We start from the raw sequence: 15,768 nt of genomic DNA on the forward strand, positions 1-15,768 counted from the left end.
ATATATATATATATATATATATATATATATATATATATATATATATATATATATATATAGGTACATAGTAGGACTCTTGCTGGTCACGCTAACAGTACCGTGGGGAACCTGAGCGGTCTTATGAGACAGCCCTCTTTAATCTCTGTCAACCCCGTTAGGTAGCTGGAAGCGCTCACCCTTCCCCTCTTTCAATTACCTTTTGCTAACTGATTACAGTACCTGGCTGATTGGTTATCATAGTTGCTACATTTAGCTGCCTCACGCCAGCCGGTGACCTGTGACCTCGGGCTGTGTGACCACGCCTTCACAATGTGAGTTTAAGTTCCCACAATCCCAGCTTAGGTTTTGTTGTGTTAACTATTTGCTCAGCTCTTCTTTAATTATCGTAATTATATCTATATTTATTTCTTATCAGGAAGATTGATGTCCAAGTGCATTTATAAAGATTCCATTTATATTCGCATCTTCTTTCTTTTTGTTCGTGTGATGTGTTTTCATGTACTGGTCTTCTCTTTTGGGAAAGTCACTATGTAATTTCATGGCAAATTTGTTTGTCACTCTCGTTATAATAATGATGATGATGCTATGAACATAAAGATTTACAGTAATGTCTTTTGCTAAAAATCTTATTGAGATTACAATATTCATGGCACTAGCTATGATATATATGATAACAATAACAATATCAATATTGTTAATATTTATAATTAGTGGTTCTTCATTTTCATTCCTAGTTATCTCAGAAACATTCATACAGCTTGCTTTGTTTCTGTCATAACCTTTATTCCTATAATCCTTCCTTTATTTCTGGGGAACGTAATCCTTTTTTTTTTTTCTCGAAAGTCAATTTCAGTTGTTTTGCAAAAGGTCGCCAGTCCTTAGCAGTGCAAAGAACCCGAAGTTGTAGAGTCACTGTGGTAATGTGGGGGTTGACATTTAGCCAATAGTATCGACTACCTCATGACTGAAATACCACCTTGAGACTGGCGTGCATCTTTCACCACGCATAGTCCCAATATCCGTGATCTTTTGTTCAAAGTCTCCGGTGCTGAACACTAACTTTCTGTCTTGACCTAATCTTTCCCCTGAAGTTCTGTTATACTTCGACTGACCCTGACAGTCTTTCTCACTGTCCTGCACACTCCTATGCCCTCAAAAACTTAAATGACATTCTACATAAAAATAAAAATAAAATGAGCCGTTCACTTCCATAGGACTTTCTTCTAGTTTAGGCTGACTAGCTAACTATAATTTTGATATTATCAGCCTCCATATTGCTCGATGCTATTCTTCGAGAGAATTGTTCGTCCGTGAATGATTAATCTGAACATGGGTCATTACTCCAAACATTTAGTGGAGACAGAGCACTTCCCTACCCCTCCTGTATGGTCTACCAATCCACATGTCTTCGAAATAACTGATCAAATCCCCTAATTCATCAGACATTTATTCCGCAACAATTCATTTATATACCTATTACGTCAGGTGCAGCCAGGATTGCTTATTTTCGACTTAATATGAATCTTTTCTTTGCTTCCACGCAGTTTTGCTAAAAACAGTTCTTGAATCTTTCATCATGCAGCCTGGCCTGGAAGGAACAAACACGAGCCGAACTCTCCGCATTACTAAATACATAATAATAAAGTGTTATGAAATATCTCCCCCGTAGTCACACATATTCTGAAATCTCGAAATGAGTAAGACTTGAACAGATTTTAACAGAAAAATACCAGGATGCCCTTTCTTTCTCAGCAACCAACAGAGACGCAGGAGTATGCCGAGAATTCAAGTGTTCCAGTAACTTTCACAGAAGAAGGGCTGTATTCTTCAATTAAAACTATCTTTGTGGAAGATTACGCCCTTGAAGCATTAGTACATTTAAAACCTCTTAGGATTGGGTGTATAAATGCATTCCTTTACAACAAGTTATCATATAATCATATGAACACAGTGATGATTTTCTTTAGATGTTGATATTTTTACACTAATATCTATTTATGCCAGGTGATAGTTTCAAAGTATTTGCAGATTTCAGCAATTTTACAGTGAAAAGCTTCCGTGTGCTTGGGAATCTGCCTTCAGCATCATTTCTCAGTTTTTAGCCTTTTTCAGTGTAGGTGTTTGAGATTGAGTTTTACGCAGCATTTATAATGACCTTGGTGTTTTTAAAGAAATGCTCGCAAAGAGTTCATATTTATAGTTTTGATTTAGACATATAGTTACAGACGTATAGTTCAGGCTTATAGTTACAGACATGAATTTGCTTGGGAATAACGTTTCAAGGGGTTTCCTTCATTTTTCTTTATTCTACAGTGAAAATTGTATACATATTCTGGGATAAATCACAGCAGCGTTAGCAATTTATTTTCAATGAAATCGATCGGCAATCCTATATAATTTTATTTTTCAAATAATTTGCTCGAGAATGATCTTCCAAAAGTGCTCACTGAATTTCAGTGTTTTGTACCTATAAAATTCTAAATGGCATTCTTTAAATTATAGCAGTGCAGTAATAATAACAGCTATTATCTGACAAAGGGTTTTGAAATGCATTCCTGCTACTGATTTGATAGTTAACATAAATATTCTTGAAATGATTGTGAGATCATTTTCGATTTTTCTTGTGGATTTTGTTTAGTAATTCTGTTTACAGAATTAATTTTTCCTCGCAGAGATGACCTTGCAACACTAATTTGGGTTATAGTTAATAGAGTAAAAACTTTATCGCACTTAAATGTGAGTGATATTATAATATTTTTCGCTTAGATTTTATATTTTAGAGTGATAAGTTGATATAATATGGAATTATTTCTTAACTATATTCCGATTTTTGCTTGGAAGTAATATTTCAGTGGTATTACTCTACATTTTATTTTATTTTCCAGAATGAAAAACTACTGCATGAAATTAGTGTCCAACTAGTTTCCTTTAGTGTTTGTGCTATTACAGAAATTAATATATTTTCAAGTATATAATAAATCTCTGTAGAGGGCATCGAAAGATTTTGCCAGTGAACTGATTTTTATACGGAATTGAATCAGTATGTCCCTTGGAATGAATTTCAAAAAATAATTCCTTGAAATACATACTTTTTACAGTAATACCCCGTTTTAGGAGTTTATTTTTTTGGCAGTGAAGATGAATTCGCAAAACATTATAGTTTTTTACTGAAATAAAACGCAAGTGGTTGAGCCAGAGCTTTAAAATACATTTTTGAAAAAAGGATTTAATAAATTAAGGGGAAATTAACTTCGAACACAAGTACCGTGAAATGTGAATCTCAAACTACTGCTACGTCCGGAGTCCGCATGAGTATCAGATTACTAACAAGTCAATATTTAACCTTATTTTCTCGTTGTTGCCAAGGCTTCGGGAACTAAGTTTTCGATTCCCATCATGATTCGAGTGGACTTGAGTTTCGCATCGACGCACAGACCTGAGGCTACCTGAGTCTCGGGTTACCATTAAGGAGTGCGTCACTTTCAGTCTAACATCATCGTTCGAGAATTAACTCTTCTTCTCGGTTTTTAGAAGAGAGGGGACGCGCTTTACTAACTTTAAATAGTCTCCGCAACTCATTAAGACGTCCTCTACCCAGGAGTTTTGAAAATCAAAGGGATACATGAACAAAATGCCATTGCGTTCGTGGTTCAGGTTCAGGGTTGAGGCTTTACCTTTGCAAGGGCGCCTCAGTTGCTCGTGTGGTTTTCCTAGTCTGCATATTTCCTTTTATTTTCTTCTGTCTTTTTCTTCTCATTTCCATGAGGCCAAATTCAACTTGTAAAAAAAAAAAATATACAAACAAAATCCACAAGAAATCATTGGAAATGCTCTCAAGTGTATTTATGTTAGATATCATAGTCAATAGCAGGAATGCAGGTGAAAAACGTTGGAAACACGATCATTAGAGAATGAAGAAAAGATACTCGTAAAAGGGTAATGTTCATGAAATATCGAAACTTTTCAAGTTATCACATATATCATAGCTCGTTCAGGATAAGGACGAAATGAAACGAAATTTAACAGCTACCAAAAGCAACATCATAAGAGAAGCAAATAGGAAAAGTGACGCTAATTATGATTTAATGTCATCCAAAAACGGAATTCAAAATTGCGGCATCATTCCAAACACAGAATCCGTTTAATTCAGTTTTACAAAAGGAGGTAAATGGAAGGATGGTTTCCCAGAATTAAAATAAATACGTTTTAAAAAGACTGGCTGAGTTATAGAAATAACAAAAGAGCAACAAATCAATAAAGAAAATGTTAACTGAGGTCAGTGCTTAAGTGTCCATAATCAGCAACCATGCAGGAAATGCTTTTTCTTCTTTCAAGTAGAAGGGGAATTTTTCTTAGGAGCTGCATGTAATACATATAGTCTCAGTCAAAACTAATGGCACACAGCCTGATTTGCACAGACTGAGAGTAGGGTTTCGAACAGGGTTGAATTAGGAAGCTGTTAAGGGAATGGAGTGACTAACACATTATGAGCAGGATATGGTGGGTCTAAAACAGAACACTTTTATAGGTAGAAAGTATTGCAATCGGAACAGAGCTTTGCACAGAATCGTTAGAATTGGCTCAGCATTGCATTTTTATTAATATGACGAAAAAATTAAAGTATTTGTAAATACAGACCATTGGTCATTTGAAATTATTTATTATTTCAGATGTTTTAATGGTCCGAATTGTCCGGCTTTGTATGATTCACTTTAACTGTGTTCTTATATAAAATGAAAGTGAAATACGTTAAATGTTTATAAATTTGTACAAATCCGTTATTAACAGGAGAGATTTTTAATGAATTCGTTATTAACAGGAAAATGTATAAAACATTTATTGAGGTATCCCAGATCTACCAGAAATATTAGTACAGTTAAAGAATTTTATTCAAAGATTACCACGTGCAGAACTATTTCCCTCCTCATCATAGAAACAAAAAAATAATAGCCATAATAATAATGAAATAAAAAAATTAACGGAATTATTCTTGACTATCAAAATAATCGGAACTAGGAACAATTATAATTTGGAAAATTAATCATGATTCAAAATTCAATAACGTCACCACTACAAAGGATAAAAATTCTAATATCTCATTTGTATGCTTGGAAAAAGTTGGTTAAACTTTAAACTGAGTGTTTCAAAAAATCTCTGTGAAACTAATTCCATGCATCAAATCTGCTTTTTCTACTATATAACCATCCCTGATGGAAGCTCAGGAATACCTATCTCCATATTCATATACAGTATGTATATATATATATATATATATATATATATATATATATATATATATATATATGTGTGTGTGTGTGTGTGTGTATATACATACATGTTTAAATAAATACATATATACATGTATATGTATACATATATACATATATAAGGGGGTGAACAATGCATATCATATAATATTTAGATGGGAGAGTGACTGATTTAGTAGAAAAGTAGATTTGAGGCAAGGCTGCGCTATATATCCAAAACTGTTTAATACTTCTGCGGTTATATTGATGCAAAAAGATGGGAAAGAAGGATTTGATATGAATGTTAAGTTGTGGAATAATAAGATAAATATGGGATAAGTTGGCAGGATAGAGCCATATACATACAGATGTACATATGGCTCTATTCTGCCATCTTATTTCATACTTATCTCATTAATATAAAGCATTCATATCACATCCCTCATCCCTATCGTCTTGCATCAATCCAACAAAATTATTAAACAGTATTGGATACACAAGGCAGCTTTGCCTCGAGGTCTACTTTTCCGTAAAAGCAGTCACTCTCCCATCTAAGTGTTGTTAGATGGACATTCTTCACCCCATTCGAGAATCGAGGTACATACTGGACATTTAAAAACCTCCAAAAAAATCAATCTTCAAATAACCCAACTACAACACCGTGATGCTCACAATTCTAAGAACCTCCATAACCTTTACCTTATACAAATAAACAATGTCTTTGCCTCACTTCTTCGAAACATTTGCCGTCATCTGGATATACCTTACAACGCCTGTTCAGCTAGTGGAACAAACTTTCATTACTGTGGCACAACATCTAACATATGATTCCATGAACTCGTGGCATCTGTTTATTCTCCAATCTTTTCATCGTCTTCCTTATGTCCTTGAAAGTTACTTTCACAAGTATTCTCAAATGTACGCTAGACTCTTTCCCTCTTGCACTATTCGGCTGTCTATGTTGCATCTCCTACATTCATCAGATATACAAAAGAAGTCGTTTGACACAAACCATTTCTCCATTTACACAATTTATTCTGTGATCCATTTATTGATTAACCATTTTTGTTTCATTTGGTTTACTGTAGGAACAACTTATTCAGCCAGCTCTTGCTCACAGTCACATCTCAAGTTTTACAAACTGTATTCTTCCCTAACACTTTCTACTGAATGACCTTTCCACTCTCTTTTGTACACACACACACACACACACACACACACACACACACACACACACACACATATATATATATATATATATATATATATATATATATATATATATATATATATATATATATATATATATATATATATATACACACACATAAAAACAAAATCCACAAAGGAAAGAGAAACAATGGAGTGCTGCGAGGCCTTTCGACTTATCCTCCTTTACTTAGCAGACTTAAGAAATATAAAATTAAGTTTACACAGAAAGCTCATATAAATGACAGATGGGGATTACAAAGGGAAAAATATGTACTTGAAATCCAACACAACTGAAGAATTAGTAGAACTGCCAAAACAAGGTTAAATATTTAAGAGGTTTTACAAAGGATTAGGATCAAACATTCAAAAGCAGGGACAGGACAAATAAAAGATTATACAAGGAGGTGACTGACCACCAAAAATTTTTATAAAAGTACAACCCAGTAATTCTCTTATTTTTTGTAAACAATAACAATTTTTGCAAGATGAACATTTTTACAAATAAATTATATTAAACATACGAACACATAGAAAATATGTATAAGGTAACTAATTTGTAATTAAGTCAGTGATTTTATCTTTTAGGCCGTTCTTGAACATTTTTCTAATACAGGGGTCCAAATAATACATGCCAGGGCTAAGATTAAAATTACAGCTGGAAGTACGCTGTATAATAGCGGATTCCAAAAGATTTCTTGAAGAGAAACTTTGATCTGGCAATCACTGACCTTTCAGTCCAATTTATCCTGTGAGATTTTTCATTTAAATGAATGAATATAGCATTGGATGTTTGCCCAATTTTGACAGAATACTTATGTTGCTTAATACGTACATCTAAATCTTTGCTAAGCTGACCAATATAAAAAGAAGGGCAGCCCAAACATAATACAGCCCACAAAAAGTTTTAAAGTGAAAGTAACATGGAGAAAGAAACCCCTAAAAACATACTTAGCTTACCTTATTTTAGTGGTTTAGAAAACATAAAGTCATTGTTAAAATATTTTAATGTCAACCTCATTTTTTCCTATAATAGCACATTAAAAGAAATGTTAATAAAAAATAGCCCTAAAGAAAACAACATAAAATATAAAATTCCATGTTTGGACTGTCCCTCTTTTTATACTGGCCAATCTAGCAAAAGTTTAGTGTATGTATTAAGCAACATAAATATTCTGTCAAAACTGGGCAAATATCCAGTGCTATATTCATTCATTTAAGGGAAAATTCTCACAGGATAAATTGGACTGAAAGTTCAGTGATTGCCAGATCATAAGATTTCTCTTCAAGAAATCTTTTGGAATCCGCTATTATACAGCTTACTTCCAGCTGTAATTTTAACCTTAGCCCTGGTATGTATTATTTGGACCCCTGTATTAGAAAAATGTTCAAGAACAACCTAAAAGATAAAATCACTGACTTAATTACAAATTAGTTACCTTATACATGTTTTCTATGTATTTGTATGTTTTATATAATTTTTTATTTGTAAAAATGTTCATCTTGCAGAAATTGTTATTGTTTACTAAAAAATAGAGAATTGCTGAGTTGTACTTTTATAACACTTTTTGGTGGTCAGTCACCTCCTTCTATAATCTTTTAATTGCCCAGTCCCTGCTTTTGAACGGTTGATCTTAATCCTTTCTAAAACCTCTTAAATATTTAACCCTGTTTTGGTAGTTCTACCAATTCTTCAATTGTGTTGGATTCCAGGTACACATTGTTCCCTTTGTAATCCCCATCTGTCATTTATATGAGCTTTCTTTGTAAACTTATTTTTATATTTTTTCAGTCTGCTAAGTAAAGGAGGATAAGCCGAAAGGCTTTGCAGCTCTCCACTGTTTTTCTTTCCTTTGTGGATTTTGTCTTTATTTATATATTCATCACGTTCCATATTTTCACGATTCAGTTATACATAATGAGGGCCACATTTACTTCCGCTAACTTGTTTCCTCTTTTGAATTGCTTAGTCACTACCTTCTCCAAGTCTCTTCCAGCTGCACATTCGACCAGAATTCAACTCAAGTTCCTGAAGAAGTGCTCCCTAAATCCTTGCTACAACGCCGTTTAAGAAGATATGATCATCACCATTCAATAAATTCAGTGCCATGATGTTAAAACGCCACATAGCAGCCGCAAAGCAAGAGGAGAAGGAAAAATTTAAGGAATTACAAAAAGCCAGAATTTCATTCAACCATTCTATCCCGGCTGATTGGAAGGACTCGCTGCGACAAGAAATTTATGGAAAACTTCGTAGGACTACAGATGCCCTAACAAGAAAACTCGACAGAAGACTAAAAATCTTATTAACAGCAGTGACTGGACTAATTGTGCACATAATGACTGTGTTATAACCTTATCAAGTAAACAAATAAGTGAAAATGTTGTGAGTGCCCTCGGATATGGGTTATCCTTCTTTATATCGAATAGACCCTCTTCTTTAACGATTGCGTCGTCCCTATGTATATTTCAAAAATATTGTGACCTTCCTCAGAATCATGTTGACATAATTAAAGGTATTGTTTATGGAGCTGCCAGTGCTATTCACGAAAGTAATTTCCCTGCTCGCTATAAGAAAAGTTTGACCGATCTTAAAAAAAGACAACACAATCCACATCACAAAAGCTGATAAGTCGAATAGTATTGTAATTTTAGATAAAGCTGGCTTCATATCATCTATGCAAGCCCTACTAGATGATGATACGACTTACAAAAAACTAACAAAGAATCACCTTGATCAAGTCATAAAGATTTCAATAGCACAGTGAAAAAAATCCTTAAAAGACAAAAAAGAACTAATAGGTCAGTTGTCAGCAAAATTTCCCTTGTAACATACTTGTACGGATTAGTAAAAACGCACAAAGAAAATAATCCTATGCGGCCTATTATCAGTACTGTTGGCTCAATATCATATAAACTTTCGAAATATATTCGTTAGTTTTCATGTTTGCTCTCTCTTTACTAGAGTCCCTATAGACTCTATTTTAGAGTATCTTAGTAATGAACTAATCCATCATGATTTACCTCTACCTGTAAGTCATACCATTTCACTCACTAGGTTGTGCATTTGTGATTGTAAGTTTATATTCAATGGTGAATTTTACCAACAAATATTTGGTATGGCAATGGGCAACCCTTTATCTCCACTTCTCTCAAACTTGTATATGGAATTCTTTGAAAAACGATATTTACCTAATATCATTTATACTCCTTTAAAGTGGTATAGATATGTTGACGATATTTTAGCTGTTTTGCCTACTGGTATTGATGTAAATGATTTACTCTCTAATTTGAATAACCAGGTACCATCCATTAAGTTTACTTTAGAATTAGAAAAAGACAATTGCCTCCCTTTCTTCTTAGATGTTTTAATACACAGAGAACCATTTCAATGCAAATTCAGTATTTATAGGAAACCAACCAACAACTTAACGTATGTTCATTTTTATTCAGGCCATCACCGTAATATCAAAATATAAATTTTTTCCTCTATGTTTTTACGAGCTTTGCGCATTGTCAGTCCCCAGTATTTGGATCAAGAAATCGAATACATAAGAAAAATAGGGACAGCTATAAGTTATACTTCACATATACTAGATATTTGTTATAATAAAGCCCACAAAAAGTTTTATAGTGAAAGTAACACGGAGAAAGAAACCCCTAAGAACATTCTTTGCTTGCTTATTTTAGTGGTTTTGAAAACATAAAATCAGTTACAGTCTTTTAATGTCAACCTCATTTTTTTCCTACAATAACACACTAAAGGAATGTTAATAAAAAATAGCCCTAAAGAAAACAACAACAAAATATATAAATTTTCATGTTTGGACTGCCCCTCTTTTTATATTGGCCAATCTAGCAAAGATTTAGATGTACGTATTAAGCAACATAAGTATTCTGTTAAAATGGGCAAACATCCAATGCTATATTCATTCAAGTGAAAACTCTCACAGAATAAATTGGACTGAAAGTTCAGTGATTGCCAGATCATAAGATTTCTCTTCAATAAATCTTTGGAATCCGCTATTATACAGCTTACTTCCAGCTGTAATTTTAACCTTAGGCCTGGCATGTATTTTTTGGACACCTGTATTAGGAAAATGTTCAAGAACGACCTAAAAGATAAAATCACTGACTTAATTACAAATTAGTTACCTTATATATATTTTCTATACATTCATATGTTTAACAATTTTTTATTTGTGAAAATGTTATCTAGCAAAGATTGTTATTGTTTACAAAAAAAAAGGAGAATTATTGAGTTGTACTTTGATAACATTTTTTGGTGGTCAGTCACCTCCTTGTATAATCTTTTAAATGTCCTGTCCCTGCTTCTGAACGGTTGATCCTAATCCTCTGTAAAACCTCTTAAATATTTAACCTTGTTTTGACAGTTCTACTAATTCTTCAATTGTGTTGGATTCCAGGTATATTTTTTCCTTTGTAATCCGCATCTGTCATATGTAAACTTACTTTTATATTTCTCCAGTCTGCTAAGTAAAGGACAATAAGTCGAAAGGCCTTGCAGCACTCCATTGTTTCTCTTTCCTTTGTGGATTTTGTCTTTATTTATATGTTCATCACATTCCATATTTTTGTGATTCAGTTATACATATATATGTGTGTATGTATATATATATATATATATATATATATATATATATATATATGTGTATATATATATATATATATATATATATATATATATGTATATATGTGTATATATATATGTATGTATGTGTGTATTTATATTTATATATATCTGTGCACAAGATCTTCATTTTTGTTATGCAAATGCCCATCAAATCTCTCAATTCCTTATCTCATCACTTATACACTGCTTTATTCATTCTTTTAACCCCCTTATTTCAAAAATTCGTGCCAACTCTGAGACCAAATCCTCAGATTTTGCCCACTTCTTAAACTCCACCATTTACCTCCATTTTCTCTTTATCATAGTTCCTCGTTGGACGAGTAGGTAGAGTTCTCGGCTAGCACTTTGCTAGGCCCGAGTTCGAGTTTCCGGCCAGCCAATGATGAATTAGAGGAATTTATTTCTGGCGATAGAAATTCATTTCTCGGTATAATGTGGTTCGGATTCCACAATAAGCTGTAGATTCCATTGCTAGGTAACCAGTTGGTTCTTGGCCACGTAAAATAAGTCTAATCCTTCGGGCCAGCCCTAGGACAGCTGTTAATCAGCTCAGTGGTCTGGTTAAACCATGGTATACTTATTATGCACATCTCACTTCCTTTTTATAAGGCCTGTCATTATTACATTTACATCTACATTCACACCCTTTCTTCTCCAGCTTAAACTTCTATGTAAGGTAACTTTGGCTCTAGCCAAACAATTACCAGGTAGATCTCTAACCCCCTTTTTTACCATTGAATCCATTGAACTGCTCTTCCATTCATTTTGCGCCACTAAAAAACTTAATTCTTTTCCTCACCAATTCCTACGTAAGAAAATCCTCCTTAGATAACTATACATTTCCAAGAACCCAGCTATGTTTCCAATCATTCCACATTATCTTCTCCATTCCCCACCTCGTACAACCGCAATTTCATATTCTCTTGACCCGTCAAGGCATACATTCAAACCCTTCCAAAAATACTCTTTCAATAGCATTCATTTCTATTCCTGGCTCTCTCTCTCTCTCTCTCACACACACACACACGATCGGTAATCTAAATGCATTTTTAAATAAGTATATATTTTCCTTCAACAAAAAAAATTGAAATGTTGATTTATATCGAACACCCATTAATATATACATACAACTAAATTGTATATGTTCTCTTCTAACAAACACACGCATATGTAAAGATATAACAACCCCTCAAACTTTTTGCCTTCATATTGCGCCTATGAATGATCTGTTGCAGGAAGCTACTGATGGCCTTACTGAACAAACCAGCCTAAACCTTAAACTAATTTCGAAAAATCCCTGCACACTTGGTTCCTTACTCAAGCTCAATAGCGAAGTCATAGCGCTGTTTCCAATGTCATTTATAACTAGACATGCCCGAGATATATAAAATAATCTGGGGACTTTCGTTCGATGTACCAAAAGGCTGTTGAAAGTACGCATAGACGGTAATAGAAACGTTAGCGTTAAAACTGGGAGCAGCTTGTCCAACCAGAATAATCAAACAGAAATCATTCGATAATAAGCAAAACACATATAGTTAATAAAAAAAAAACTTCGAACAATAGCGAAAACAAAAAGATATTATGATAAAATTAACAGTTCCATTGTTAAACACCCAAACATCATCTACTCCACTGTTTATTTCCTGAAGGTCCAATTTGTCTTTTCATTCCCTTTTTCTCTTTCAGTCTCAATACTTTTCTTCTAACCACCGTCTAGGTAGGTCTACCTTTTTAGTGTCAGTGTGTGTTATTACTTTAAATGTGTTATCTTGATTTAAGTTGGTTGCTTAATAGGTGTTTTAAGTGTAATTATTCTATAGTCGAATCACAGTTTATAGCCTTGAAAATGCAACGATGCAGTTGTCAAACGCTGGCCTTGGTAATAAACTTTAAATTGGGTGCTACTGTGGTTTGTTATTCGCGCGTCACCTACTCCGAGGTGCTAGTACTAAACTTGGCCGAAGCTCCTTGGGACGCCATGTTTAGTACTAGGCCTTCGGGGATCAAAGTATTATATACACACATTTCTATATTGTGTGGTCGACAAATTATGTTAATAAACGATGTCTTCGTGCGGCCGTCTACTTCACATTTACCATACGGTGTTCAGTAGTAAATTAGCACCTCGGAGTGGGTGACGAGTAGATAACAAGCCAAAGTAGCAACTTAAATTGTACAGTGCCTATCCTTGAACACCAGCAACTGAATTCGAGAGCTGCAGCTCCTGCGTATGCTCGTATTCAGTACAAATACACACGTGCACAAAACACACACGTATGTGTATATGTATATATTGTATATATATATATATATATATATATATATATATATATATATATATATATATATATATATAAATGTGTGTGTGTGTGTGAGTATTAGTATGTTTATAAATCTTATTTTGCTATAGGTGCTTTCAAAAATTTCACTGAACAATATTTCCGGAAATGTAACTATGATCCAAAATGCAGTTTGTTAAACGAATGTGATCCGGCTCACGGACGCTATTTCTTGCTTGCCATTAGAAATGCTGCGCGGTAGGTAGGATTTGAAGGTATAGTTTGTGTTAACATGTCTTGTTTTTAACCTATTACAGTGACACTTTTGAGGGAATGGCTGTGTGTGTGTATTTATATGTAATATATATATATATATATATATATATATATATATATATATATATATATATATATTATATGTAATATATATATATATATATATATATATATATATATATATATATATATATATATATATACACACACACATACAGCTATTGCCCTCATGCGTCACTGTAATAGGTTTAAAATAAAGCATATTAACACGAACTATAGCTTCAAATCCTACATACCGCGTAGCATTTCCAATGGCAAGCAAGAAATAGCGTCACTGCGAGGCAGTATCACTTTCGTTCAACAAACTGCATTTTGCTTAACTTCTACTTGCCAGAAGTATTATTTAGTAAAAGTTTTGAAAACATTTATAGCAAAATAAGATTTTTCCCGCCTTGCTCACCATCTTGTAAACAACCTGACAACAAAAAGTTTAGCTAAGTCATTTCTGTCAATTCCAAGGCTTTGGAACGAGACTTAGAAATGTTAAATAAGCCCTACCACAAGAAAGCACTGTAGTTCTGAATTATTCGGAATAAAATTGCTCTTATAGGGACAAATCAATAAAAATGCCTGGCGGGTCGATAGGCATAGGCCTAATGTTTGCTTGGCCTAGATTCTCTGCCTTGTTGTTACCATTCTTAAAAGCTATTTTTTTTTCTCCTTAGCATGATGACTTGCTAACTTTTATACCAGAGGAATTTCTTATATATTCGATATTAACTTATACTCGGAATAAGGTTTGAATGATATAGTAGCTTGCAAAATGAGCGGTTTACATCATGTCTAGCCTAGGCTACCATACTTCAGTGTCTTGCTAATTCCAATCTATGAGAAATCGTTTGTCGAAAAAATAAATCTAACCAGGGTTTGTAACACAAAAAATGCATCTACTTTTTATTTGAATCTGATAGTATTTGTTTTCTACGGTTTGTTTACGTCGCGTCGTCCTGAAATAAACCAATGTGTGACGTTACGGAGTTTTGTTCCGGAACCAAGTTTGATAAAATGTATTTTGTTACATAACTCTAACACCACTTTTACATGTCTAAAACTGAAAAACTGATGTTGTCATAGCCAGTATCCTACAGGCCTACCTACTACAACGGATTCTTAATGACTGACAAAATACAGCACGTATCCTTGTTGTCACAACCAGTAGCTTAGCCTATGGGCCTACTCTGCACAATGCATTTTTTATAATGAGTAATAACTTTTTGACATGGCATGTAAAACAAATATCATGTTCTGATTTCAAATTTGAAATCGCCATCCGGGTACGTCACAAACAGTTTGCTGAAAATACAAAACTTGTTTACGCTGAAAACGTATCTACTGCCAAGAAGGCATTACTGACTTGCACAAAATTATGGTTAAGTAAAATTCACCATGCCTTGCTTACCTGTGAAATGTTATTATCTTTTATCTTGAAGAATTCCTGTGTCCAATTCTGCTATTACAAGCTGCAAAACGTACCACCTTTAAGATTACGAACGAAAAAAAAAATCACAGGGCACACCAAACACACATTCAACTCCCCGCGGTTCCCGGCTTTTTGAACACAGATGGCCGCCAGAGTCCAGAGTCCAGACTCAGACGCTTCAACAGCGCACCCCTAGTGGCGACTCACCAAACCACAAAGTATTAGCACAAAACATCTACTGTGCATTTCAGGGCCGTGTCTAATTGATTTTCGTCGATAAAATCTTGCCAAACAATCGGATATGGATCGTATTTTGGAAATAGCTATTTGAACCCACAGCCTAATGGGCAGTGATGTGTAATGTTCATAATTAAGGCACTTATCAGAGTAAATCAAAGAAATTTAAAGGGAAACTTAGCTAAATCTAGCATGCTTGTAGACAGAGGCTAGTAAAACGTGATTACTGAAGGCCCCCACTCAATGATACTGTAGTATGACGTACTTTGCTAGACACCCCGCCCATATACTTTATGAATGAAGACTCAGATGTTGGTTGCAGTAGTAACAGTAGTAGTATATGGAATTCTTATTGTTTCACACACACAAACACCTACCCTAAAT

General features: G+C 33.9%; 1 protein-coding gene across 1 annotated transcript in view; it reads right to left on the reverse strand.

Annotated features, from left to right (window-relative positions):
• The window catches only part of LOC136827942 (aldehyde dehydrogenase, dimeric NADP-preferring-like), a 157,179-nt gene extending 141,867 nt beyond the window's left edge, over window positions 1-15,312 (reverse strand). The window contains exon 1 of the mRNA XM_067085486.1: window positions 15,127-15,312. The gene's annotated coding sequence lies outside the window, so the exon portion shown is untranslated. The remainder of the gene's footprint in view (window positions 1-15,126) is intronic.
• Window positions 15,313-15,768: the final 456 nt, after the last annotated feature.

The sequence above is a fragment of the Macrobrachium rosenbergii genome, chromosome 42 (assembly GCF_040412425.1).
Source record: "Macrobrachium rosenbergii isolate ZJJX-2024 chromosome 42, ASM4041242v1, whole genome shotgun sequence".
NCBI classification, from domain to species: domain Eukaryota; kingdom Metazoa; phylum Arthropoda; class Malacostraca; order Decapoda; family Palaemonidae; genus Macrobrachium; species Macrobrachium rosenbergii.